General features: G+C 35.3%; 1 protein-coding gene across 5 annotated transcripts in view; it reads right to left on the bottom strand.

The window, feature by feature from the left end:
- The window catches only part of LOC138709638 (facilitated trehalose transporter Tret1-2 homolog), a 614,214-nt gene that overhangs the window by 51,721 nt on the left and 535,950 nt on the right, over positions 1-26,543 (bottom strand). The window contains exon 1 of one of the 5 annotated variants that reach the window (XM_069840552.1): positions 996-1,718. The exons of 3 other annotated variants lie outside the window; for them this stretch is intronic. The gene's annotated coding sequence lies outside the window, so the exon portion shown is untranslated. Of the gene's footprint in view, positions 1-995; positions 1,719-26,543 lie in introns of those variants that run through there. One more of the 5 variants, XM_069840553.1, reaches the window with a different exon arrangement.

Genomic DNA, 26,543 nt, shown 5'->3' with positions numbered 1-26,543 from the left:
AAAAATTGAAAATTTAATTTACCGGAAACAATAAAAGTGGGCGAGTGATTTAAAAATCCATAACGCAGGAAGTTTAAAAATGGTGACTCAACATCCGATAAGGGCACAAATACCCACAAAATGTTATGCTATGCATTCCACACATATGAAAGCGTATTTTAAAGAAAAAAAATTTGAAAATTTAATTTACCGGAAACAATAAAAGTGGGCGAGTGATTTAAAAATCCATAACGCAGGAAGTTTAAAAATGGCGACTCAACATCCGATAAGGGCACAAATACCCACAAAATGTTATGCTATGCATTCCACACATATGAAAGCGTATTTTAAAGAAAAAAAATTTTTGAAAATTTAATTTACCGGAAACAATAAAAGTGGGCGAGTGATTTAAAAATCCATAACGCAGGAAGTTTAAAAATGACGTCTCAACATCTGATAAGGGCACAAATACCCACAAAATGTTATGCTATGCATTCCACACATATCACAGAGTATTTTAAAGATTCTGTTTTGAAAATTTACTAATTTTTCACCAAAAAATATCATCCTCTCCCCTTAAGCCGAAAACTACAATCCAAATAAGATGAATGAATGAAATAAATGAATAAATAAATAAATAAATAAATAAATAAATAAATAAATAAATAAATAAATAAATAAATAAATAAATAAATAAAATGTTAAGGCAATATAACTAATCAGTAAGAAAACAGACATTCTCATAATGTGGTTTGCTAGAATAATAGAGAGAGAGAAAGAATGAGGAAACATGGATAAATAAAAGAAATAAGGAAATAAGGCAGTAACAAAAGAATACTAGAAACGGAAGAGAGACTGAGCGAATGACAGGACGTGTGGAACGAAAAGGAAAAAGACATGCGAGGAACAAAAAACGAAAAACCATTTTGTACTCATGTGTTGCAAATATGATGAAAGAGGAAGACAAACTTGTAACAGTTAAAAATGAAACAAATGACGACGCGTGCTGTATTTACCATAGAGGAGACGCGTAATCAGGTCACTGTCATCACAAGAGAAAATAGGCTTCAGTTTGCACCCAGCTGAGCGAGCACTACAGTGGGTTGTCGTGTATTAGTGCTGCCATCTCGTGACAATGCTAAATATATATTTTTCTGGGGTCTGCGAATATTACGTGTCGTGGCAGATGTTTAGGATATGTTATGTTTTACATGACCACGTTGCCGTGCCAATTTCTAGAGAATTTCATAACTAGGTTTCCTCTTATTTAACAGAAATTACTTAATTTAGCACATTTATCGGACAGTGTATGCGTTCCACTTCACATTAGTGTTAGGTTAACAACACTTACACGACGTTAACATGCCGTTCGTAATTTGAAGAAGCACGTATTTATGTTGACGTATAAGCTACATGCAGTTTATTAAATTCTGTGTAATTTAAGCAGTATATATAAGACACCAAAAATGTGGGCGGTTGCGATCCTGAACACTCCGTTTTCACGCCTACTAGGAAGACAGATGTCATCACCTTAAACACATCATCACTCACGTCAGTCACAAGAGCACCAGAGGAACTGCTGTTTGATGTGATTCACTGGGAATGGGACCGAACACATTCTGAAGATACGAGAACAACAAAACCGCAACTCACATGTGGTAATATCTTCAGAAAATGTTCCGCAACGCACATTTTCTTTGAGTGCTACGAGTACTATTCTGGCAGTCAACCATCGTCATGTTGATATTTAGCCAAATGAAATCTGCGTCAACCAGACGTAGTAATCTGCTATTTTCAAGTCACTTGTGTCATGGGGGTCGTTACCTTCGTACACCGGCCAATCACACGCATGCAGAATGTGGTACACTAACTTCACTGCATACAGACGAACTGAATGACGCAGTCCTTGTCAGTAGACTATACCAAAGTCACAGCGCAGTAATTGTCCGTGACTATTTGTAATTATATTCTTAATATTGTAGTTGTAATCCCTTGGAAAATGCCTCATGCCCTTATCTCTACCACGTTAAATAAATATATACTACTATACTACCATGTCATATTTAACTCGACCCTTCTTATACTGTAACAATAAAGTCCCATACATGGATATAACTTACAGGGTTAGTTAAAAGTCCCGCACCACCTAAATAACTTTTGAAGCATACGGTTCAGTGATATGAAATTTGGTATGTGAGGATAACCATATGCTAAGAACTCAATAATGGTATTACCGAGTTTTTTTCTTTTATTTTAAATGGGACACCCAATATATTATTTTATTTTTGAATAGTACTCATTAAGAGCTTTTCAAAAATTACCCACACTTGATACTTCTGTACAAATTCAGTGTTACTAAGTCAAGCAAACAGAAAAGTGTATCGAATATTAAAATAATAAAAGCACCACCTAAATAACTTTTGAAGCATGTGGTTCAGTTATGTGAAACTTGGTATATGAGGATAACCATATGCTAAGAACTCAATAATGGTATTACCGAGTTTTTTATACTTCCGGTTTAACCGGAAGTAACTCCAACTCTCTTATTTTAAATGGAACACCCAATATATTATTTTATTTTTGAATAGTACTCATTAAGAGCTGTTCAAAAATTACCCACACTTGATACTTCTGTACAAATTCAGTGTTGCTAAGTCAAGAAAACAGAAAAGTGTATCGAATATTAAAATAATAAACGCACCACCTTAATAACTTTTGAAGCATACGGTTCAATGATATGAAACTTGGTGTGTGAGGATAACCATATGCTAAGAACTCAATAATGGTATTACCGAGTTTTTTCTACTTCCGGTTTAACCGGAAGTAACTCCAACTCTCTTATTTTAAATGGAACACCAATATATATATTTTTTTATTTTTGAATAGTGCTCATTAAAAGCTTTCCAAAAAGTACCCACACTTGATACATCTGTACAAATTCAGTGTTGCTAAGTCAACAAAACAGAAAAGTGTATCGAATATTAAAATAATAAAATACTCCTTCCTTAACAAAAACAAAACAAAGCTAGCTCACCTTCTAAATTATGTGTTCAAATTGACAGCCCTCAGCTGCTTTACAATGTGTCACTCGATCATAGAAACCATTTAAGGAATGATTTAACCAGGCTTTAGGAATATCTTGCACCACTTACATTTTTATTTAGTAACACTGAATTTGTACAGAAGTATCAAGTGTGGGTACTTTTTTAAAAGCTCTTAATGAGCTTTATTCAATATATATTGGGTGTTCCATTTAAAATAAGAGTGTTGGAGTTACTTTCGGTTAAACCGGAAGTAGAAAAAACTCGGTAATACCATTATTGAATTCTTAGCATATGGTTATCCTCACACACCAAGTTTCATATCACTGAACCATATGCTTCAAAAGTTATTTAGATGGTGCGGGACTTTTAACTAACCCTGTATATCTCAATTATTTAAGCATCGTAATAATGTAAATTCCGTGTAAACACTAAGCGAGCTTTGTGAAAAAAGGTTAGTATGATTTCTTTACTTACTACCGTGCCATTTCTAAGCTACGACACAATTAGCAAGCAAACCGTCGCTCGACTGCGGTAGTAAAGCAGAAAAGGTTAGACTTTTCTTAAAATGATTAAATTACAGCCCATGGAGGGCCAAGGCCGACCAGCCGACTGCCGGCCTCACTCCTACATGCACCAGCAGATGTGAACTATCATCCAACCGATATGAAAGTAACGAGTGGTTAGCATGATCCCCCCCCCCCAAGCACTTATAACTGGCGTACGGAACCGAATTTCGCTACTCACTGTAGCTCTTCAAATTCATCGCTATGCTGGATGGGTACCGGTCTCATACATTTGCCAAAATATCACGAGAAAATCCCTTCACCTATGAGCACTTCAACTGCATTAAAACAGAATTCAGCTCATTTCACACAAGCTGCAGGAAATTTTGTCTTCCGACGCAACTGGCAATTCCTTAAAAAGTCCAAAATTCGAATTTACACAAAGAAGCTTTCGAAAGCTTGCGAGAGAAATTGAAGATCTCCCTCGAAAAAAGGCTGTAACATCAAATTAATGAAATATGTGACTTCGGTGGAAAAATTAACTTTGAAGCATTCTTCATAACAATAAACGAATGCATTCAATAGCTGAATAAACTTGTATCGTTGATTAATCAATGGTTCTGCCAGTAAATATAGACTTCACGAAATATGACCCTGAAATTATTTTCCTTCATCTTGCCACGTGTATTATAGATTTGTTGGTGACATCCTTATTCGAGGGAGGTCTTCAATTATCTTCTAATATTGATTTTCAGTTTTAAAGTATACAGGTACAAATCAACCACGACGAGGACTGCGATTTCTGCTAACTTTCCCTACGTTGCCACAAGACGTAACCGTTCCTCGTTTAAAATGCGTCCCCCGCTAATTGCGTTAATTGTAGTTCTGTATCGTGGTCTTGTTGACAATCAGGGCATTTCTTATGAAATACTGTACGTATTCTTCTTCTTCCCAAAATGATAGAGTTTTCACATAACGATAACGTCATGTATACTTTTGGGACCAACTTAAAATAGGTAATATTCCAGGCCCACCTTGTACCTTGCATTACACTACTGTACATAATCTATACTAATAATAAATCTGTAGCCGAAATTTTTCTGGTAATTTTCGATTTTCCAAAAATAATTGGTCCCAACATATATAATTAACCACCCTGAAACCAAAAATCGCTTTTTTGAAATTTTTGTTTGTATGTCTGTCTGTCTGTCTGTATGTTTGTTACCTTTTCACGCGATAATGGCTGAACGGATTTCGATGAAAATTGGAATATAAATTAAGTTCGTTGTAACTTACATTTTAGGCTATATGGCATTCAAAATACATTATTTAAAAGGGAGCTTATAAGGGGGCCTGAATTAAGGGGCCTTGGACAGCAACAACCGAAAGCTAAATTAACCGATTTGTATAATTAATTATTATTTCACCATTGGAAAGTGTAGTTTCTCTATATAGACATAATGCTATAATGTTATTACAGTAACTTCTGAGTGAATTGAGGACAGGTAAGATTAAAATAGCTTCTTATGCACAGAAAACTTGATATGTTATTCTGTATATTCGTTTCCTGTATTTCTTAAAATAATGTTTATGAACATATTCATTTTTATGTCAGAGAATTAACGAACAACGAGAGTGTATTGATTTAGTATGCAGTAATAGTATGTTAGCTTAGCAATCCATTATTTTATAATTCAAATTTTAACTATGCACAATTGAATCGTGTTAAAATACATAAAATATACATGCAATAAATGCAATGCAAAAAAATTGGGTAATGAGCCAAGCAGATTATGTTGCGCTGTTGTAAAAGTTGTTCCTCCTGAGATTCAAGAGCTCCCACAACAAATTAAAAACTTTCTAATTCGAATACATCCGTTATCAACACACTTTTTACATAATATAATATAATATAATATAATATAATATAATATAATATAATATAATATAATATAATATAATATAATATAATATAATATAATATAATATAATATAATAATAAATCTGTAGCCAAAATTTTTCTGTTAATTTTCGCTATTCCAAAAATAATTGGTAATAACAATTAAGAAACATGTTAAAGGAATTGTCATTGCACCAAATGAGTGGTCTCTGGATCAAAATGATCGCATTTTAATATTTTAAATACAATTTAAATTAAGTAACATATTAAACGATTTATCCTTCTATCAAACACGAATGTTCCCTGGATCAAATGTCCTATTTTAATTATGTAATTACTTTATATTTATTTCTAACGGGTGCAGCGGAGCGCACGGGTACGGCTAGTAGTGTAAATAATGTTTGATCAATGTAAGCCTACGTTCTTTATCATAGTGTAAATAGTAAAAATAGCGTATTCTAGTGTACACAGTTTAAATAATATAAATTGTAAATAACAGTGAAATTGTTAAAGAATAGTCTTTGTTTTGTTCTGTCCAACTTGACCAAACAGGATTCGCGTGAGCAGACAGAAGTACTTCGCTTGCTGCATGCACGCACTCCTCCGATACAGTAATACTTAACCTGGAACAAAATACAGTCCATCGTTATACCTAACGCGTATCATATTCTCGGCAAGTCCGCACTTTACACCTCAAAACTTATAACATATTTTACAATGCATTATGGTTACCATTTAATAACGTAATAAATATAGGAGAATTATTATATTAATAACTAGCCGTACCCGTGCGCTCCGCTGCACCCGTTAGAAATAAATATAAAGTAATTACATAATTAAAATAGGACATTTGATCCAGGGAACATTCATGTTTGATAGAAGGATAAATCGTTTAATATGTTACTTAATTTAAATTGTATTAAAAAATTAAAATGCGATCATTTTGATCCAGAGACCACTCATTTGGTCATAAAAATTATTTTAGGAAATACAGGAAACGAATGTACAGAATAGCCTATCAAGTTTTCTGTGCATAAGAAGCTACTTTTAATCTTACCTGTCCTCGATTCACTCAGAAGTTACTGTAATAACATTATAGCATTATGTCCATCTAGAGAAACTACACTTTCCAATGGTGAATTAATAATTAATTATACAGATCGGTTAATTTAGCTTCCGATATTACTTCATACAAATACAGAAACATTATCTGTAGGCTATCTTTCATAGCTTTCGATTGTTGCTGTCCAAGGCCCCTTATAGACGAAGTCATTTGTTTTTTAATTCATTACACGGCCTTAGATGGCAGTTATTTTAATTTTAAAACTCATTTATCTCATTAAATATCAGTCCTATCAAAATTTTTCAAGGAATAAAACTTATAGGAAATGATTTTTAAAGAAACTTTTGTTATGTAACATTTTTCACACAAATCAATAATAAGTGAGATATTTCGATTTATTTAATTCAGGCCCCCTTATAACACCCCTTTTAAATAAAGTACTTTGAATGCCATATAGCCTAAAAACTAAGTTACAACGAACTTAATTTATATTCCAATTTTCATCGAAATCCGTTCAGTCATTATCGCGTGAAAAGGTAACAAACATACAGACAGACAGACAGACATACAAACAAAAATTTCAAAAAAGCGATTTTCGGTTTCAGGGTGATTAATTATATATGTTAGGACCAATTATTTTTGGAAAATCGAAAATTACCAGAAAAATTTCGGCTACAGATTTATTATTAGTATAGATTACACAGAACTGTGAAATGTCAAGAATTCGTCAGTTAAATGTCTTCTGTTCCTTGTTACGGCTTAGAAAATAGATTTATTACAACACCCCAGAAGAAGTAATATATGACGTTTTCACAAGTTTTTTTTTTATGATATTCGTTAGCCTCAAATTCGAAGGGCGCGCGGGCGTTCTCCTTGATTGGTCACTTTCCATCCCTACTCTCCTCTCCTTGACTTCCAATGTCTCAAAGCGAACCTACCTGGCCGGTTCGACCATACACGCCAGTCACTTCAGTTTCTCTCTTTTGAGTCGATCAGTCAGATAAATTGTAGACCTGCTGCGCAGTCATTGCCTGTTCAGGTTATTTCGTCTTATTATTCACTTGGGATCATCGTGCTAACTACACGATACCGCCATTCTGGTTGGATGATCGTCCACCTCTGCTTCGACATGTGGACGTGAGACCAGGGGCCTGTTTCTCAAAAATACTAGTTTAGTAGTTCACCAGTTACTAGTTACCAGAGTATATTTCACCAGCTCTAGTAGATTCTGTTTCTCAAACTATTTTACCAGTCTAGTAACTTGTGACAATTTTTCACTAGTTACATGATCTGTTTCACTAGTCAGCTGATTGAGCTCATTTGTTTATAGCCATTGGTAGGTATTGTTATTTGAGGTTAGAAGGCTAAGTTGTTTGTGTTTTGGTTTCGATTTCTCTTTTCGGTTAAAATTCCATCAGTTGAAAGCAAATTAACTATACTCGATATGATTAATGAATCAAAGGATTATTATTCGGTGCTTTTTCAAGCATGTTAACAAAAAATGATGAAGTAAACGAATGGACAAAAAGTGTTGTAATGTGTGGGGCTATGGAACTGATACCTCAGAACAAAGATTATGCATACGTTAGGGACACTTACTGGCCCAACATTAAGAAAGCAATTTTGATAAGTACCAATTCAAGTTCACAGTATCGTAATTTGAACATATGATGTAGCTAGTGGATCTACTGCCGACATGAATGCCACTTATGACTTGATGAAAAATTCGCTATTTTTTTTTGTTTTACATTTGATCTATTCATAAATTATTGTCGTTATATATTTAATTTGTAGGCTAAAGTTGACAATGTCAGAAGAACTGGCAGTGGAGGAGAAAAGCTAGTAAAAATTAGTTGATGAATTGGTATTAGATTATTAGGAAAAAATTCTGCAAGTGTTGTTGGTCTACGACAGAAAGACTAGATGGCATTGGAAAATAATCAACATCCCGATTTGTAGAGCAATTTGTATTTGAAGCTTTGCTGATAATGCAAGACTTCTATTTTTTTGTCTTGTTATGGCAGGTCCCACTATATTTAACAACTTTTCAAGCTTTTCAGCATTTTACCTAAACCGTTCATTATTATTTAAACAATGCACCCGTAAAGGAATAATAATTGTTCTTTCTCGATATAGTTTTAGCTCTTCTCACAACTTCTTCATGACTTCATTCGGAATCACCAAACCAGATATTAAAAGAAAATAACTACAATATTTTGTTTTATCTGAGAAAGGTTGTCACTGGTAACTGATAATATAGAAATCACCAGTCTTTAGAGTCTTGTAGGAATATTCCTGTTGAATACTAGTGTAATCAACTAGATTAGCATTTTGAGAAACAGAATCACTTATGAACTGGTGAAATCGACCAATATTACTAGTCTGTGAACTGGTAACTACTACTTTACCCTTGTAGTTTCTAGAAACACAGACTTGTAAAATAAACTAATATTACTACTGTACAGACTAGTATTACTAGTCCATGAGTTTTGAGAAACAGGCCCCTGCAGCCGACTGGTCGGTCTGGGCCCTTAAAGGCTGTAGCGCCACGGATTATTATTATTATTATTATTATTATTATTATTATTATTATTATTATTATTGAACTGTGTTACTTTGTAAATTTCGTACACCTGCTGTGGAGTTACCGCCTGTTCAGGTAAGGCTATTTTCTCTTATGTTGGCTCATATTGAATTTTGTGCGAGATCGTGCGTATTTGCTTGGTTTCCGCACAAAACCAATCCGCGGAAAGTCTAAAATTCCACATTCAGTATGCCCAACCTAACACACATAACAATTTCCCCTCTTCTTACCGCTTAAGTGACATATTGATTTTACTGCTTTAGGCTTTTAACATATTATTTTTAGAGACGTTCAATATAGTAATAATTATACATTGGAAACTTACCACTGCAATTTCACCTAAATTGCACTGTTAATTATTGTTTTTAAATATTTGCAAAACTTAAGTAAACTCTACAACTCCACTAAAGTTACTGGATTTCTGATGCAAGTAACATTAAGGAAGCCGTGAAAAAATCAACAAGATTCCAGATGCCGGTGTTATTACTGCAATATATTATATAAATAATATTGTTAAAATATTAAAATGAAAAATAAATCATTACATAACCTTACCGTTTGTTTTAAGTTCGCATTTATAGACTGGGGGGGGGGGAAGACTGACGTATATCACGGCCTGCTGGAGTATAGTAAACACAGAAAACATTTTAAAGCAACAATGTTGAAGATAGATATTTTTGTTTTGCAAATTTGCCGTCATTGAACAGAAACCAAGATGGAGATTTCATTGCAACTAATTAGAAATTCCTCTTTCAGGTATGTAATAAACGATCTTCGCACAAAATAATGTACGATACATGAGCGGTATGTTTTCTTTTAATTCTCGGAAATTAAAAAAGCTCAACTACGTTTCGCTTTTTCAAACTTTTCCTCGAACATGAAAACTTCAACATACCGCTCTTGTAACGCATATTACTATTGGGACTTTCCTAGAATCAATTTCTACACCAGTTAAATAAGCTGTAGATATGCTGTGAACTCTTCCTCCACACAGGTTACTTAACTTATTACACAGAATGTCCCGTATCTTAGGCGATATCATAAAATTTGTAGTGTGCGGAGTTGACTCGACGAGTACTTCCGTAATCGGTGGATAGGACGCAGAAGACCCAGAAAATGGTCTCCAAGGTCGCCAGACTTAAATTCTCTTGATTTTGCCTTATGGGATTATCTGAAGGAAAAGGTGTACGAAGAGAAGATTCGTGATCTGCAACATCTACGAACACGGATCAAGGAAAAATGTCGTGAAACCACGGCTGATATGTTACACCGCATCGCCAATAGCATGAAGTTTCGCCTTCAGACATGATATGAACTTGGAGGCGCTCGTATTATAAGTTACCCTATGATGTCGGACAGTTTACATTGAACTCTGTAGCTTTTTTTAAATTTCGTAGACCGTAAATGTATGTGGATAGATTACTGAATTTACTTTGCTTACATAATAACCTGGCTCCAGCCACTATAAAGCCCTTTTTAGTAACCCTAATTTTGTATGAACATGTAACATTATTTTGTGCGAGATCTTGCGTATTTGCTTGTTTTCCGCACAGAACCAATACGCAGTAAGTGTGAAATACCACATTCAGTATTCCCAACGTAACACACATAACAATTTCCCTCTTCTTACCGCTTAAGCGCGACATTCATTTTACTGCTTTAGGCTTTTAACATATTATTTTTAGAGACGTTTAACATAGTAATAATTATAAATTGGAAACTTACCACTGCAATTTCACCTAAATTGCAATGTTAATTATTGTTTTTAAATATTTGCAAAAATTAAGTAAAGTCTACTACTCCACGAAACTTATTGCATTCCTGATACAAGTAACATTAAGGAAGCCGTGAAAAAATCAACAAGATTCCAAATGCCGATGTTATTACTGCAATATGTTATATAAATAATATTGTTAAAATATTAAAATGAAAAATAAATCATTACATAACCTTACCGTTTGTTTTAAGTTCGCATTTATAGACGGGGGGGGGGAAGACAGACGTATATCACGGCCTGCTGGAGTATAGTAAACACAGAAAACATTTTATAGCAACAATGTTGAAGAAAGATATTTTGGTTTTCCGAAGTTGCCGTCATTAAACAGAAACCAACATGGAGATTTCATTGCAACTAATTAGAAATTCGTCTTTCAGGTATGTAATAAACGATCTTCGCACAAAATAATGTACGATACACGAGCGGTATGTTTGTTTTCATGTTCTCGGAAATTAAAAAAAGCTCAACTACGTTTCGCTTTTTCAATCTTTTCCTCGACCATGAAAACGTCAACATACCGCTCTTGTAACGTATATTACTATTTTATTTCTTCCTAAGAGAACAAAACATTTATTTGTTATAGTAAATTTCTAGGTTAAGCATAAGCTATAACCAAACTCGTACTTCGAAAGCATTAAATACGAAGAAATTCCAGTATCAGTTCCAAGGACATCTAAAACATTTCGTGCATTATGTTGAACTAGCTGTATATAAAAAAATAATATGTTCAAAACATGAGAGCTCAGAAATTCAAAGGTTCACTCACCATTATAAAGACAAATCGTCGATGTCCATGATTGCGCGGCTCATTTCTATTTCAAATTTCCCTTTAATGTGCGTTTAAGACTTGAACGGAGATTTCATAGTATGAATTATATATTTCAAGAGAGCGCTTACGTCACCACGTTATTAAGGAATAGCACGAAGGAAATTTAAACGTAAATATCAGAATGCATGCAATTTCGTCGAGGTCCGCTCCAGAAATCACGTGCCTCTACCACAAAGTATTCCTTATTTCCATGGAATTGCTAAGAGATAAGCTCTAACTACAGAATGAATACTCACATCAACAGATTAACCCAGTGATGTCAAAGCAAGCGCATTTTTCTGACCTTGACGTCGTGCGCGGGCATCAGGCGCTAAGTATGGAAAGAGGAAGGGCTGTGTATATGAATAAGCAGCCTGTTGGATTAGGAAAACAGTGGTGCACAAACTTCAAACGGAACGTGAAATTTTATGTCGTTATTTTTATATGGCTTCTTTCTGTTTAATATTATCTATATTGTCTGTAAAACAAAAGTACTAACACTGATTTCTTAATATTGTACTTGTGTCGTAAATCTTAATAACATAATAGAGAGTTAAGAAGGAATATTCACTTAATTAATAAACTAATCAAAACAATATTACAGTACAAAGCAAAGTTACCTAGGTACTGTATCTGTTTTAAGTGTAACTAATGTTACATAACAAAACACTTATCGCATTATGCTTTTAAGGTGATATTTGTGAGCAACTTCCTATCATCAGAATATTAAATTATTTTCTCGAAATCTGCTGAAGCTATAGAACTGACATTTTTACAACACATGGGCACGTATCTTTTGCTTATGATGTAACAGTAGTTGCTTTGTTAATTCATTTCCTTACAAACAATTTCCATGCCAATATTTTCAAAAATTTCAATACACTATCTTCAGTAATACTATATACGGTATATTAGATTTACGAAAACATTCTGTAAAGCCAGTAAATAAATAGGCCTATACCTGAAAATTTCACTTTCCTATATGAAAAGTTGAGAAAATATTTCTTTTGAATTAAAAAAAATCAAACTTGTGAAAAATGAGCATTAAAATTAAAACTTACATTCTTACAATGCACTTATACTTCTCAGGCAAATCTAAAAATTAAGGATGCAGTTTTAATAAGTTCCCTTCCCTTTATCTATTGAATCAGTGCTGGCCATCCCTGAATATAGCTCGACCAAGCGGCATATACCACCTCTTTCGTCTGTCTCTTTCCTTTCCGCTGAAAAGCGCTCAGGCTCTCCTGGGCTCTAAAGCGCGCGCTTGCTCCTGTGGGCATCAATTGACATGCCTGGTCTACTGCATTGAAACTTCTCTGCAATATAGGCTACCAGTTTATTGAACAAATTAAATTTACAGCACATATTGCTTTGATTAGGAAAGCGTATTTCATGAACTTCGCCGCCAGAAGATCTGGTGAGTTTCATCAAATGAAGGAATTCCGTAACTCTTAGTAATTAATATAGGCTAAAACTATGTAGTAAACCGAGAATAAAATAAATTTTGAAGAAGTTGAAGTTGGAGAGAACAACTAGAAATTACACGACGAGTAAGACAGCTTCAGTCAGGATTTTTATTTTATACATCGATGAAATCGCAAGAAATTAGACAATGCAGTAAATACAAATTATTGTAAGCTAAAATCCACTAATATGACGCTCTTTGGATTTTATTTACGTTTAAACAATTTAATAAAAACGAGTCCTTTACAATCATAACTTACAAAATCTAAAAAAATTGTTCTTTGGCAATTAAGCAAAAACGTGTATATCAATAATTACCGTATGACAGAATTATTTAAAATAAGCCATCTGTTATAGTTCTAAATATTAATGACTGTTTTTAAGTAAAATCGTTTCTTTTTTTACAAGTCTATGAATATTAAAGAGTAAGTTTTCTTTATATTGTGAGTTATGACTCCAGAACAGCGTTTCTCAAACTTTTTTTTTGAAGTGGGGACCACTTTTTAAAGTCAGAACAGTTCCGCGGACCACCTTAATCTTGTTCCCTTCGAAAGCAAAGTTACAAATTTATCATTTTCGTTGCATATTTTATTACCAGTATATTTATATTTTAAAATTGAATTAAGGTTCGGTACTTTGGTCCTCTGTTATGAATTCGGGTGGTCCCTGGCTGGATTACAGGCGCGGCGCCAGATGTGCAGGGAAAAGATGTCGAGAAATACGACGTATATAGTGTTTTAAATCTCTCTTTTGTTGCTGAGAGTAGAGTGGGAAGTCGATAGACGGATAGAGTACTAAATTTCATAAAATGTCTGTACTGGGAGAAAAAGTGAAATTCGATTGCCATGTGTCATTTCCAAACTCTGAGATTTTAAGCTATAGTGTGATACGCAATTCGTTCGAATTTTATTTTATTTTATTTTTTGAAGGACCACAAGGGAACCACAGGTGGTCCGCTGACCATAGTTTGAGAAACGCTGCTCTAGAAAACTCAAATATTGTCCTTGTAAACCAAAAATAAGAAACAACCTTTTAAAGGTTCAGAGAAAAGATGTAACGAGGAAATTTTGCATTCGCTACTCAAAGATGTTTTAGTTTTAGCAGGAATAACTCGATGTTACTGAGACATTTCTCCAGTCTCCATGACTTAAACTCCTTTGTTTTCATAGACGTTGGCCACATAAGAACTAAAATTGAATTACATAGTCCTGAAATACTTTTCGGGAGGACGAAACGTAGATGGGAGGATAATTTTAAATGTATTTGAGGAGGTGGATTATGATGTTAGGGACTGGATTCATGGCGGGCTTATGTGAGGGCGGCAATGAACCTCGTCTTCTCTAAAAGCCTTTTATGAGTAAGTAGGTAAGTCCTGAACTAGCTCTTTGAAAGATATAGTAACTAAGTTGATGAAATTAAATTTCAGGAAATACAGTTATGGTATTGACATCAAGACAGGCGCAGGCAGTAAGAAATGAAGCAGCAGAGGTTCGACTACTGACACCATTGGCGAGCTGTGCGTTACTTGATGAACGAAACCAAGTAATGTGCGACTAGCTGAACATTTGAAACATAGTGGACATCTTAAATCAGCGTTTCTCAAACTATGGTCCGCGGACCACTTGTGGTCCTCGAGTTCTGTCCTTATGGTCCTTCAAAATAGACAGAAGAAACAATAAAATCCAAACGAATTGCGTATCACACTATAACTGAAAATCTCAGACTTTGGAAATTACACACGGCAATCGCCTTTCAACTTTTCTCCCAGTACTAATATTTTATGAAATTTCTTACCTTACCCGTCTACCCACTTTCCACTCTACTCTCAACAACAAAAGAGGGATTTAAAGCACTATGAACGTGGCGTTTCCCTGCACATCTGGCGCCGCGCCTGTAACCCAGCCAGGGACCACCCGAATTCATAACAGAGGACTAAAGTATCGAATCTTTTCATGTATTGATGACTTTCTTAATAGTTATGCCGACACCCAGTCTGCACATTGAAATGGGCGCGTACTGTACGTCGTACACCAATAATAGAACGTACTAAATTGCTTCTTTACTTGTTGAAAATCGGGCATGTTTCTGCATTTATGTACTTATTTGTTTTTCCAGATGACGATATAAGAAATTTTAGGCTTCGCCTATTTTAAAATCCGACAGGTTTACTTTACACACTTGCATGTTTCGTCTCTTAAGTGTCGTTTCAATTTCGCGGGTTTCATACTCTCCTTTGAAAGCACTTCGTAACAAACAAAGCACCGAGGTTTTGGTTCACTCTTATTGCCACGCCAAGTAAATCCAAGTTCCAAATAACTCTTGTCATATTTACGAAAGTATTTTTTCTTTGAATAGCTACCACTAGGACTAGATATTTCTTTAATGACACTATAATTGATATACTTATTCACGCACGGCTTATGAACTATTAGCACTGCCTAAATGAAGCGTATCATCATGTTCCTTTCTTTTCAAAGACCCAGATCAAAGCCAGTTTTCCATTATTTATAATGGGCACTATTTAGCAGCGATATGGACAACTACTAGCGTGTACCACATAAGAAGGATTTCAAACAACTAACTGATAACAGGCAAGGAATGAATCAACAATGCACAGAATTTGTTATAAGTTACTTGTGATTGGCTACAAAACATATAATTACAAAAGTATTATAATTAATAAATTAATTCTATTTTAGAATATAAGTATACTGGTATTAGAATATGCTACAAAAATGATAAATTTGCTTTCGAAGGGAACAAGAGTAAGGTGGTCCGGGGAACTGTTCTGACTTAAAAAAGTGGTCCCCACTTCAAAAACGTTTGAGAAACTCTGCCTTAAATGAATGCGCATGCTTACGAACAATGGAACGTAGACCTAATTCGAGTTTAAGTTGTGTACCGTGCACATGGCGTCGAAATGGAACCACTGCTAGGGGCTTATAATGGTAATGAGAGATACGATGATAATGAAGGAAATAAATGTGTGTGAAAACAATAATGATAATAATAATAGCTTATGTTAAACATTACCATTTATCATAGCAATATTAATATTATCCTACAGGTCATTTATATCTCTCAGTAGCCTACTTTGCAACGTTTCCAAAACACCTGGCACAATTAAACATGGAACAGATAACATGATAAGCAATGAGAAGTCGCCAGGCTTCTGCCACAGATTTCTGCGTGCCAACGCACGTAACAGAGGTTCTGGTTGTGGCAAATAGTTATTTTGGGAACAGACTTCAATCACCTAATTTGAAGGATAAATCTTGGCCTAATACTTAAGTGAAGTAAAAGAAGCTCTTTATTTAATAAAGATTTAAATAACACATAGGTCTACTACTAAAATTTCATGAGAAAATAAAATGATTATGAAGTAGTGGGAGGAATTAGGCATGCAAACAAAAATGTTGGCAGCAATTTGAACACTGCTGTAAGATACGAGACTTTTGATCCTTCCGAAAAATGAATACAGAAAAAGAATAGCTAGGCGTGTGAGTGAGTGAGTGAGTGAGTGAGTGAGTGAGTGAGTGAGTGGGTGGGTGGGTGGGTGGGTGGGTGGGTGAGCGAGTGAGTGAGTGTGTGTGTGTATGTATGTACGTACGTACGTATGTGTGTATGTATGTATGTATTTATTCACACTGTAATGGGTATATACCCGGTGGCAGTGGTAACTAATTACACTCAATAATGACAATAATAAACTTATTAATTAAAATACAATTAATAATATTACTAATAATTAATACTAATAATAATAATAATAATAATAATAATAATAATAATAATAATAATAATAATAATAACAGGGAACTTTCTAAATTAAATGAAGCACGATTTAAAATAAATCTAATTTGTATCTTAAACCTAAGTTCGAACTAAAACCCACGAGTATGATATGTTCATATCAGCACAAGTACCTTTCAGCACTACACTCATTTCGCTGTCAACTCACTCACTGCACTGGAACTACGACACATTTCACTGATTCTATCCTGATTTCACTAACACTTCAAAAACATTTCACTGTCAAATACTTTGCACTGCCACTATAAACTATAAAGCTTCACTGACAGGAACACGTTTCGCTTACTCAACACACTTCACTGACAACATAATTCTTCGCTGATACAACACTTCAATAACAAAATATCATTTACACCCTTTAAATACTGTGTATAATTACCGTCTATGAGTAAAGTCCTTAAGCCTATTTTTAAATACATTTTTGGTTGTTGGTAAAGCCTTTCGTAAGTCTGCAGGTAAAGCATTCCAGTCCCTGATAGTACGATTGAGAAAAGAAAACTTTCCAGTGTCCGTCCTCTGTCTTCTTTCCCTTAATTTATATGAGTGGTCGTTCCTTGAAGAGTCATTTGGCGGCTGCAACCTATTTTTTATTTCTCTCCAGGCAGGCTCACCTCTGTATACGATGAAAGAGTAATGGAACGGAGAAAAATTCTCTCCGGCGCCGGGATTTGAACCCGGGTTTTCAGCTCTACGTGCTGATGCTTTATCCACTAAGCCACACCGGATACAACCCCGATGCCGGTTAGAATCGTCTCAGATTAAGCTCCAACTCTTGGGTTCCCTCTAGTGGCCGCCCTCTGCACTACGTCATAGATGTCTATGAACGCAGGACCGAAGTCCACACATGTGCTGAGGTGCACTCGGTATGAGTGACTAGTTGGCCGGGATCCGACGGAATAAGCGCCGTCTTAAATCACGAAGTGATTTACGCATATCATATATATTTTATTTTAATGTACCGAAGTACATATGATATTTCCATGCAGATATTCTGCGTCATCATACGATGAAAGAGTAATGGAACGGAGAAAAATTCTCTCCGGCGCCGGGATTTGAACCCGGGTTTTCAGCTCTACGTGCTGATGCTTTATCCACTAAGCCACACCGGATACAAAAAAAAATAAAAAATAAAAAAAAATAATATCACCTCTGTATGTTTTGAACAGTGCGCATAATCGAAGACAGGCCTATACTTTGCTGAACTACAAAATAAATGGCAAAATTATAGATGGATTATAATAGTAACCGTTTTCAAAATAAATAACAAATACAAGACTGGGTGGATACAAATATCAATTTAAATATTTTTACTACCAGCAGAGAAGAAAGGAATGCCAAAACACTTGACAGGCTGAATATGATACTCATGATGATAATAGTGATCATTTTCGTTGTATTTCGAAGGACTTTGTTTCTGTTTCAGCTGGAATTTATGTAACAAAGTAAATCAATTTAGTCATCTCACAATTTTAAAGACTCAAATACGTAAAATATCTCTCTGAACACTGGAATATAACTTAACGTCATAAAAATGAGTATAAATAAGTATGCAGGAAAATGTAGCAACGTACACAAGAAATGTAGCGAAGATATCAGACAGGAATTCGATGATCCAGATTAATGGACAAAATGAAACAAGTCGTCATACAGGGTGTTGGACGACCGAGAGGGCTACATGAGAGGAATGTTACCACATCAACCAGTCAAAAGAAACAGTGGATCGTACAATATTATACTCTTCAGCTTAAAACACTACTTTCTGATGATGATGATGATGATGATGATGATGATAATAATAATAATAATAATAATAATAATAATAATAATAATAATAATAATACCAGTGACATAAATGGCACTCGACAGGACATTAAACGCAGAATAAATATGGGAAATGCCTGCTATTATTCGGTTCAGAAGGTTTTGTCATCCAGTCTGCTTTCAAAAAAAGTGAAAGTTATAATTTATAAAACAGTTATATTACCGGTTGTTCTTTATGGTTGTGAAACTTGGACTCTCACTTTGAGAGAGGAACATAGGTTAAGGATCTTTGAAAATAAGGTTCTTAGGAAAATATTTGGGGCTAAGAGGGATGAAGTTACAGGAGAATGGAGAAAATTACACAACGCAGAACTGCACGCATTGTATTCGTCACCTAACATAATAAGGAACATTAAATCCAGACATTTGAGATGGGCAGGGCATGTAGCACGTATGGGTGAATCCAGAACTGCATGTAGTGTGTTAGTCGGGAGACCTGGGGGGAAAAAGACCTTTGGGGAGGCCGAGACGTAGATGGGATGATAATATTCAAGTGGATTTGAGGAAGGTAGAATATAATGATACGGACTGAATTAATCTTGCTGATGATAGGGACCGATGGCGGGCTTATATGAGGGCGGCAATGAACCTTCGGGTTCTCTGAGAGCAATTTGTAAGTAAGTATTATTATTATTATTATTATTATTATTATACTGACCAAACAACAAAACCTTCTTCGTTCGATATGACGTGGTTTTCATAAGTGTGTGTCTATTTTCTAAACAAGTATTTTATTTCTCTAGAGCTTCATTTATGGTATGTATTACATTCTCTGTCGATTATTGTACAGGGACGTCATTTTATTTTTGCTAACATTTTTAATATTAACCTGGCTGTACCTTTGGATTAATGGTTCATAGCCGGAAACACAGTTTGCTACCCCCTTCCACGATTGAAGTTCGAAGATTCTGGCGTAAAATACAAACAAATAACTTTACTAAATATAGGAGGGAAGAAAAGTAGTTCATCCATTTACGTGAACTAGGAGATATCGTAATTCTGAGTTTGATAATTTTCATTAGGTTTTTGTTTAATCAAAATACAGTACAGTATTAACAATAAGCGTTTTTACTCACGAACTGAGTTATCCATGCGAACGTATTCTTTATGCAGTGTATATTATACTGTCTACTGGGTGTTCATTTCAAAGTGTGTCATGACGTCACTGTTGTTGGGTCACCGATTTGAAGCGAGTTTCAGCTTATATGTTAGAGAAGTTGCCTATTATTTATGGCGTTCTTCAATCTGAACTTGAGAACGTGTACGGTATAACTTGAACGTCGTAGCAACAGATGGCGGTCTGTACGGTCTGTGTGCTACCATAACCTCTTTCGAACTGTGTTTTGCGCCGGCAAGTCGTACGCAGGGTATTTGTTATCATCGGTTGCGTACGGTAACATTCCACAACACAAATCAAATGCTCCGTGTCCATGTTGACCGTCGAAGTTAATGTCAACAAATACGTAAGTAATCGTCTTAACCCTCTCCCTATATCCCGACAGTATGTATTTCCAATCAGTTCACATTCCTGCCACTACCGGCGTTACCGTACGTATCGGTACTTACTCTTCAGAATGAACGCCGTACTTGCTAGGCATCTTCTCTGCCTCTTAGGTTATACACCTCTGCGGAAGTGTAGGAAGATTGAATTCTCTAGGCTCATCGACTAGCTACATGACGGCATACAGCGAGCCATGACACATTTTGAACTGAACACCCAGTAGAACACATTAGCGTACAATGTAGAGAATGAAGTTAAATTGAAAAATAATCATAATATGGATATTTAAACACATTTTAGAAAATGGTGGCCGTTCACTTAGATAGAGGCTTCATTTCTTTTGTGCATATTATCGCACTATAGACTATTGCATCTAATTCCAATTACCAGTTTCGTCCATCGTACTAGTAACTCAGGTTGAAATAATTCTATACCTATTAGATAAAAGAGTACCTTACGTACTGTGAATTCAATCTTCACTTCTGTCCGACCCGCACAGGTAAAATTACTCAGACATGCTATCTACTGTCCGTCCAAGTGGTTATGTCGCAGGATCGTAGAAAGGGGGGAAATCACGTGACACTTAATTACTTTTATTTAAGTTATTTTGAACAGTTGCGGGTGAGGGAAATCTGGATGCGACGTAAGCAAACGGACGACAGTACCTGTGCGAAAATATGATTCAATATTGAAAACTCTTTCGTCACGGAAAACGCGAACATATTTCTGGAACGTACTATACTCACTAACTCAATACTGTTTGTGTTTACTACGACCTTAAGGCGACTTTGACTTGTACGCTTGGTTCTGTGAGGAGAACAGTTGGAAGTTTACTAGTAGAGAGGGTGGGAGTGAAGTACATTAAAAAAATCAGGTACAATGAAAATTGAAGCAAAAATACAATGATGTCCCTGTACATTGAAATACATAAGTCACAATTAGCTTCCAATTTCTAAGCTATTACATTGTTCTCTAAGTACTCTTCAATCCCGGTCAGTTGGCTGATTAGAACTGCATGGAGGCCACTTTCTTTCATAGTCGTAAATGCCAGATCCAAGTACCCAGCTACACACAACAGGCGTTGCGCTGTTTCATGTCATATTTAGGATTTCTCTTCTGAGATACCAAACACCAACCATATGGCGGTGTTCTGCCCTGTTAGAAGATTATCAACTCATCTTAGTTGGTTCTCCCTATAGATCTCTTTATACTTTATGTAAGAAGAACGTAAAAATAGGAACTATTTTTTTTTTCAGTTGACGACCGAAAAAAAAAAATAAAACACTGGATGGAAGCGAATGAAAGCAATTTAAATTTTCATATTTAAGTATTTTACTTTTCTAAACACGCGAGTTTGGATGACTCGAGCGTTTAAAGATATTAAATATGAACATGAGAAAGTCATATTGAAAGTCTGGTCTGTGATTTATGGAGAAAAATATTTGGTGGATGACAGCATACTATATAACATAACAGTCGGTTGCGAATGTCTGACGGAACACTTTGTACTGCGTATAAATAGCAGCAATAATAATAATAATAATAATAATAATAATAATAATAATAATAATAATAATAATAATAATGAAACAGTTGGTCAGCTGTATTATTTTGATTATTTTTATACAAAGTGCAACGTCAAGCCTTACTGAACATTCATTTCAATTTATTGCCGATTTCTTCGCATATAAAGGAATTAAAATCGTCACTACTTTCACATGCTCAGCAAATGGTACATATTTCACATGAAAAAAAAAATCATTTATTTAAATGTCAATCTTGTAACCTCATACGCAAAGCACATAAATTTAGCTGTATAATAATTGAGGGGTTTGCCGGAAGAAAGGCGAATAGACCTATACGCCCTTCTTCGGGAAAACGGTTTAAAATGTAGTGAATAATTATAGCAGCGAAATTTTGTTTTGATTGTACTGTACATACCTGCAGGACAGGGCTGCGTGTGTGCGTGCGCGATTTAGTCAGTCAGTCTACAAGTAGAGCTAGTGCTGAGGGTTACCGCATACTGTACTGTGTGTGTTTTCTCTTGGTAGAGACTAAGCAAATATACACTGGTCAAAAAAAATTAAGCATATTTCCAGTTTACCCAATAATTCCTGATATTTATGTTTCTTTTGGTTTTATGTGGCACGTATTATGTTTACCAATTCAAACTCTTTCATTTGTTTTATTCTGCATCACTAGGTAACGTACAAATCACGGCTAGTAAACAAAGCCTGTAATTCGAGCAAAGTTCAATCAGTGTCGTTTTGCTTCATAGTGCAGTACAATGGCTCGGAACACCCTTAGGAATGGCAGACCGCATCAAAATCATCACTTTGATGGAACAAAACATGAGACAAGTTGATGTTGCTGACATCCTTCATGTGAATCAGAGTATTGTCTCCAGACTGTGGAGAAAGTTCCACGAAACCCAGTCAATAGCAGATCGACCTCGCGAGGGCCGTCCACGCAAAACAACACCAGGTCAGGACCGGTATGTAAGGTTATCTGCACGTAGGAACCCTATAGCCTCAGCTACAACTCTGCGCCATGACCTGCGCGAAGCCACTGGTCTTGTTGTAAGTAGCCAAACTGTGCGCAATAGACTTCATGACATACGGTTGTATGCTCGAAGACCACTCAAGACTCCAGCACTCTGTCCACATCACAGGGGTGCTCGTGCAAGATGGGCTAGAGCACATGAGAATTGGACACGAGACCAATGGAGCAGAACTTTATTCTCAGACGAAGTGAGAATGGGCCTACACCCTGACAACAACTCTATTCGCGTATGGAGACGAACAGGGGAACGAAATCATCCCTCAATGACCGTGGAACGTAACCAACAGTTTGGTGGTTCAGTCTTGTTTTGGGCATTTGTCATGTTTGGCCGCCGCACACCACTGGTTTCAATAGAGGGAAACATGACTGCTGCCGTGTATGAGAACATCCTCCAACCCATAGTAAGTGGTTTTGCAGAGACTGTAGGAGAAGAGTTTACTCTACGGGATGATAATGCTCGGCCTCATCGTGCTCATAGTGTGCAGCGCTATTTGGTAGAACATGGGATCCGAAGAATGGATTGGCCAGCATGCTCACCGGATATGAACTGCATAGAGCATGCATGGAGCTTTCTCAGGAGAGCCATTTCCAATCGTCCACATCACCCATTAACGATTCAAGAACTCAGGAATTCTGCCTTGGAAGAATGGGACAATTTGCCTCAGGAGAGCTTAGATGCGTTGTAACTGAGTATGCCCCGTCGCATACAAGAGTGCCTCAGGGTTCGTGGAGGACCAACACGTTATTAAACAGGGTACTGAAAGCACCATTTCCTTTTCTTTGATGATGTACGAATTACAACTTCCCTTATCTTTTCCGTTGTTTCCAAACAATGCAACTTTTTCATTTCATATTGAGTCCATTGTTAACAAATAGTGTATTTCTACTTTTAAGTTTATTCTGTGGAACCAAGAAACCCAATTATAATTTATCTATTTTATTTTAATTAATAAAAACCGTTATATGCCTAATTATGCTTAACTTTTTTTTGACCAGTGTATATAGTTCAATTTAGTCAGGCCAGATGTTTCCTTTGACTGCTTTTTATGTTCATTATTGTCCTTGCTTTAAGAGTAAACAAACTTATGAAACTCATAGATTCAGACGGAAATATTTTATGTTCTATAAAGAGATTTGTTGCAATATTCAGATTTTTGGGCTTATTGTTATCAGGATTATACAAAGAATAAATTTTATTTATTTATGTTCACACAAAATGGAGATTTTCTTTTTCTGTTATATTCAGAGATTTTGCTTTGCGTACTTAATTTCTACTCAGTATATCTGAAATAATGTAAATTACTTTAGAAGTAGACAATAAATGTCATAAAATGTATCTTTGTTTCAATTCCGTGTGTAATTTAAGTCTGAAATCTACATTAAATCCCCTAAGCAAACCATTATATGGATAAAGGGCGTATAGACCGAAGTTTTATATGGTACAAAAACATAATATTTAATAATATAAATTGCCTAAATGCTACAAAACATTTATACTCGCTGAGATTTTTAATTTAATGTATAATTTTGTTCACTATCTGTATAACATTTTATTCAGGTGCGTTTTAAAATCTTAGATTGCCTGTATCTCAATTCACCATATTGATGTATACGCCCTTTTTCCGGCAAACCCCTCAATTATTTATATGTGATTGTGGAGGCAAATATAAATGCAAATGTAAACTATAGTGCAATCTGTGGTAAACACCCAACGACATCGTGTCAAAAATAACAATAGTAAACCTTTAAATTGCTCTCTAACGTTTTAGACAGTTATGGTCACAAGTTTTGAAAAAGAAGCATTGAAACTCAAGACTTACTTCTTTTTATTTGAAATAAAACATACTGAGGAGTCGTATAAGAAGCCAATGCTTTCTAAGCACCTTTTACCTATTTTAGAAATCTCAAAATTCAGAAGAACTTAATACTTGGAAGCTCACAAATCAGTCACATGACGGCTGATTGTGAAAACTATTACATAACAAAGTTCAGAAGCTGTAATGGAAGGGAAAAATATTCTTTAAAAAAATTCCGGTAAGGCGTCTGAAAAGTATGCCTACTTCATTAATATTCGTGATCAGCAGGCTGTAAAGCCCCATTCACAATGAAAATTAAACATAACCGTAACATAAACACAGAACTTAGAAAGCATGATGGAATATTCAGATTGTCAATTTCTATAAATGAATACAATATAATATTTTATTACTCAGTCAATGACAAATCAATTTTTTGTAAAATAATGACTTATTTTATAGTCATTAAGTTTATATACATGAATTACAAAATTGCGAACGTTTTCGCCTATTCAGGCATCCTCAGGCAGAGTTATACAATATCTCAATGTCACATACGTAGCTATTAGTGGTGAGTACTATTTGAATTAAGTTTACTACCTGTAATATTACATTTTATTAACGGAGATGGCTTGTACATCATTAATTCAAATAGTACTCACCACCAATAGCTACGTATGTGACATTGAGATATTGTATAACTCTGCCTGAGGATGCCTGAATAGGCGAAAACGTTCGCAATTTTGTAATTCATGTATATAAACTTAATGACTACAAAATAAGTCATTATTTTACAAAAAAATTGATTTGTCATTGACTGAGTAATAAAATATTATATTGTATTCATTTATAAACACAGAAGTTTGTGCCCAGGCTACCAAATGGGATCATTCACAATGATTCACATAAGCATTGACATAAACAATACCGTAAGACGTTAACATGAAAGTTTTCAAACTCCAAACTTTTACGCTTATGCTTACGTGATTTGCAAACAGAACACAATCGTGGAGCGCTCAAGTATACGACAGAATATGAGGAAATGGCGTCGTTGTTATGTTTCCAATGACGCCACCCGCACGTATGTTTGCTGTTATGTTTATGTTCCCATCGTGAATGATGGTATGACTTCTTGATTTTACCGTAACGTTTATATTCTTAAGTTAACGTTTACGTTATGTTTAATTTTCATTGTGAATGAGCCTTAATGTAGAAATCCAATACATTATTTTTTTCGACAATATTTTACAAATAATGGCTCAAAATAAATGTTGGGTGATACCACAGAATAAATGTATGATGACTACTTGTATGAATAATTTGCTAAATGGATAAGTAAAGTGTAAGGAGAAAGAGAGAGATGATACAATTTATATGGAAGACGCGATTTTTGCACTCTTTCATTCCAGCGTTACAGCCGATTGGGTGTTACTCGTATTTTACGATACGATAAAACAAAAAAAAACAGTGTCGAGGGACAGTGGAGACTCACAAGCTGCAGTGGCAATGATCAATATTATGGACTGTTAAGTCATTTAGAGTAATAAGACGCTAATTTCATTTTTCAGATGCAAAATTTCTCTCCAAAAAGATGACAACAACTGGGAGAATTTGGGTGGCGTCATTCACGCCTAAGGAACAAAATGTTTTCACAAGAATGGATGGGCAGGGTGACGCAGTAACAGCCGGCAGCTATACTCGTGGAATATTCTTCGATTACGAATGCGATGCCAACAGGGCTGCGTTTGCTCAGGTAGGTTAGGCGAGAGAGCTTGCGGGATGTCTTAAGACGTAAGGTTACTGCTAGTGACTTGTTTTTACTATAAGTTGGCGTTAAGTTCACTCGGTATTTCTAAAGGCTCATTCACAATGAAAATTAAACATAACGTAAGCGTTAACTTAACAATATAAACGTTACGGTAAAATCA

Source organism: Periplaneta americana, chromosome 11 (assembly GCF_040183065.1).
Source record: "Periplaneta americana isolate PAMFEO1 chromosome 11, P.americana_PAMFEO1_priV1, whole genome shotgun sequence".
NCBI classification, from domain to species: Eukaryota; Metazoa; Arthropoda; class Insecta; order Blattodea; family Blattidae; genus Periplaneta; species Periplaneta americana.
The sequence above is the reverse complement of the archived record's forward strand: the minus strand, read 5'-3'. Positions and strand labels throughout refer to the sequence as shown.